Here is a 4,138-nt window from a genome sequence, read left to right as displayed (position 1 = left end):
TCGCTGCCCAGGCGGGTCTCAAGCCCACAGGCTCAGGCAATTCACACACCTCAGCCTCCCAAGGGCACGGGATTACAGGCTGAGCCACCGAGCCCGGCTTGCAAATAAAGTTTTATTGGTACTTGACTGTGTGCTCTAGTTTACATATTGTGTGCTGTGAGGCCGAGTTGAGTCACTGTAGCAGAGATCATCAGACTGCTCTCAATATTTACTGTCTGGTTCTTGATAGGGAAAGGTGGCCAAGCCCTGCTCTAGGAAGCACAGAGAAGCCGTGTGACATATTGGCAAGAGCAGGGACCCTGGAGCCAGGGATCTTGGCCACTCCTGCTTTGTGACCTTTTTTTTTTTGAGTCAGAGTCTCACTGTAACCCAGACCGGCAGTGGCATGCTCATGGCCTTTGCTGCCTCAACCTGCTGGGCTCAGATGATCCTCTTGCCTCAGCCTTCCAAGTAGCTGGAACTACAGGCATGTGCCACCATGCCCAGCTAATTTTTAAAAAAAATTTATCGTAGAGATGAGGTCTCGCTAAATTGTCCAGGCTGATCTTGAACCTATGGGCTCAGGCAGTCCTTTGCCTCTGCCTCCCAAAGTGCTGGGATACAGGCATGAGCAACGCCTGCTGTGTGACCTAAAGCGAGATACTTAGTCTCTCTGAGCAAACGGGGAAGTGACAGTAGCTACACCCAAGGGTGATAGAAGGAGAAAGTGAGGGGCCCACACACAGTACCAGAACAGAGCCTGACCCCAAGAGCATTGTCACTTGTGCGTCGTGTGACATCATGGCCTCAGCCAGTGTGGGCTTTGTGACACGGATACCTAGGGAGGACCTGTTTCCTGGGGAGCCAGACTGATTCCACCCCAGCCCCTCCTTCCTGGTGCTGTGGGTGAGCAGGGCTGGGCTAATCATAGTGGCTGTGCTGTGAAAGGAAGTAGAACCTCAAGGGCCTGAAACTCAGAAAGGTCCTCAGTGTCGGCCTCAGAGACTAATCTAGAAAGCACCACTGTTGGCACATCAGGGGGCAGGAGGAGGGAACAGCAGGCAGGGACTACCGAAAGGGGGCTCAGGGGCCGGAAGCTCGGCCAGCCAAGGTGGTTCCGGAAGGGGTGGCCAAGCATTGGGAATGCCTCTCAGCCCTGGAGTGTCCTTTGGGATCCCAGTGGGAGACCTGCTTCAAGAGCCTCTCCGGAAAAGCCTCCCCAGACATTCCCAGCTCCGGACCTACCTTGGCTGGCCAGAATCTAGCACAGCTTCTGGCCCCTGAGCCCCCTTTCGGTAGTCCCTGCCTGCTGTTCCCTCCTCCTGCCCCCTGATGTGCCAACAGTGGTGCTTTCTAGGTTAGTCTCTGAGGCCGACACTGAGGGCCTTTCTGAGTTTCAGGCCCTTGAGGTCCTACCTCCTTTCACAGCATGGCCACTATGATTATTTGCTGAATAAAGACACCCTGAGGGGACAGTTGCTGGCCTTGGGGGCCACCAGGTTTCCTGCCAGGCAAGCCCTTATGTCTGGGGACCAATTTACCACTGCCAGATCATCCAGACCACTGAGGGCCCCAGGCCTTAGGGCCTCCTCCTGCCCTCCTCCTGCAGTGCCATCCAGGAGCCAGGAGGCTGGCTGTGCAGTCCCTGCCTGACCACAGGCGACCCTGGGCCAGGGGTATAGCTGTCCATTGGGCCCATCCTAGCAAGGGGAACAGGAGGAGGGTGATCAGAGGGACAGCATGTGCAAAGGCTGGGAGCCTGGCCCACGTAGAGGTGAGAGTGTTGAGTATGGCTATGGGGGAGGAGGCTGGGCAGGGGAGAGGCTTGATGAATGAGGGGGTACAGAGCTTGAAAACCTGGATGCCTTCTTAGTGAAGGTTTTTAAAAGCAGGGAGGAATGCGGGCTGCATGTTTTCTTTTCTTTGTGGTTTGTCAGTACTTCCCATGTGTCTCCTGTGTGCCAGGGACTGACCTGAGGTAAAGCTGGGACTTTCAGAAAATGCCAGCTTCGTGGGCTCTGGAGGCTGCTGGGTGAGGCGGATCAGCCCACCCTGAGCATCGCCTCCCTGCCACACCCAGACCTTGCTGAACACAGCTAAGCTTCCCTTGGCCTCAGGTCCTGCGGTCGCCTGCCTGGCGCCAGGTTGGAGAGGGGCACCCAGGGCAGCTGTTGAGTTGCCAGGCTGCCTTGTAAACAGGCTCCTTGGGTTGACTTGCTTTGCCCAGGCGTGGCCCACAGATCCATACTATCTCCTGTCCCAGGAGGGGTGTGGGCATGGGCATGGTGCCAAGCTGGAGTGTCCCTTCTGGGACTCTCTTATAGCTGGATCTGGGAGCACTGGGTCTTGGATACCCAGTGGGATGGCGTGGCTGTGAGCCTGTGGCACTGCCAGTCCCCTCTTCCTTCTCCCCCCTCAGGAGGGCGGCCTGGCTCCTCATGGGAGGGTGTGGTGGGGAGTTACCCTCTAGCCCCACCCTATGGGCCCTCACATCTGAACTTGTGCTTGAAAACATTTTTCTTTTTCTATTGAGGTAAAATTCACATAACAAAAAATCTACCACTTTTTGCAGTGTTGTGTAACCATCACCTCTGTCTATTCAAAATGATTTCATCACCCCAACAGGAAGCCCCACATTTATTAAGCAGTGTTCCTATTCCTGCCTTCCCTCAGCCCTTGGCCACCACCAGTTTGCTTTCTGGGAATATTTCATAGAAGTAGAACCATGTATCATGTGACCTTTTGTGTCATTTCTTTCCCTGAGCATAGTGCTTCTGAGGTTCATCTGTGTTACAGCTTGTATCAGTGCTGCGATATCAGTGCTGCGCTTCATTTTATGACTGAATGTTTCATTTTATAGCTGTGCTATATTTGATGGACTTTTGGGTTGTGTTTCTACCTTTTGGCTATTATGAATAGTACCACTATGAATATTAGTGTACAAGTATTTGAGTCTCTGTTTTTTTTAAAGATAGGGGGCTTGCTCTATCACCTAGGCTGGAGTGCAGTAAGTGTGATCACAAGTTACTGCAGCCTTGAGTTCCTGGTCTCAAATGATCCTTCTGCTTCAGCTTCCTCAGTAGCTGGGATCTTACTGTGTTTATTGGCCATTTGTATACCTTCTTTGAAGAAATGTCTGTTCAGGGTCTTTGCCCGTTTTTTAATTGGGTTGCTTTTTTTTTGAAACAGGGTCTCCGTTGGGCAATGGAGTAAAACTCCAACTCAAAAAAACAAAAAAGAACTCTTAACTCAACAACAAAAAGATAAGCAACTGGCCTGGCATAGTGGCTCACACCTGTAATCCCAGCACTTTGGGAGGCCAAGGCAGGAGGATTGCTTGAGCCCAGGAGTTCAAGACTAGCCTGGGCAACATAGTGAGGCCTTGTCTCTACAAAAAATTAACTGAGCATGGTGGTGCGCACCTGCAGTCCCAGCTGCTTGGAAGTCTGAGGCTGGAGGATCGCTTGAGTCTCTAGGATCAAGCTACTGCACTCCAGCTTGGGTGAAAGTGAGTGTAATCCCAGCACTTTGGGAGGCCGAGGCGAGTGAATTGCCTGAGCCCACAGGTTCGAGACTCACCCGGGCAACTTGGTGAGACCTTGTCTCTACAATAGATAAAAATTAGCCGGGTATGATAGCACACGCCTGTAGTTCCAGCTACTTGGAAGGGTGATACAGAAGGATCGCTGGAGCCCAGCAGGTCGAGGCTATGGTGGCCAGGAGCATGCCACTGCATTCTAGTCTTGGCGACAGAGTGAGACTCCAACCCTCCCCCCCCAAAAAATCAGTTGTCCATGAATGTAAGGGTTTATTTCTGGGTGCTAATTCTGTTCTGTTGATCTTCCTCTCTGTCTTTTGTCAATACTAGTACAGTTTTTTCATTACTGTACCATTGTAATACATTTTGAACTGCACTAGGAGAGTCCTCCAGCCTTGTTCTTTTTCAAGATTATTTTGGCTATTTAGGGTGATTTGGGACATTTTTGCCACATTTTCACTCTTCCCTCTATATGTTGATTTTGTTGTTTGATGAGCCATTTGAAAGCAGGCTGGAGATATCACGAGAATTCACACTAAATACTTCCACATAGATCATCTAAGAACAGAGGCATTCTTCTTTTTTTTTTTTTTGAGTTGGAGTCTCACTCTGTTGCCTAGA

Source organism: Carlito syrichta, unplaced genomic scaffold (assembly GCF_000164805.1).
Source record: "Carlito syrichta isolate Samal-C Ts95f unplaced genomic scaffold, Tarsius_syrichta-2.0.1 Scaffold87133, whole genome shotgun sequence".
In the NCBI taxonomy this organism is placed as follows: domain Eukaryota; kingdom Metazoa; phylum Chordata; class Mammalia; order Primates; family Tarsiidae; genus Carlito; species Carlito syrichta.
The sequence above is the reverse complement of the archived record's forward strand: the minus strand, read 5'-3'. Positions refer to the sequence as shown.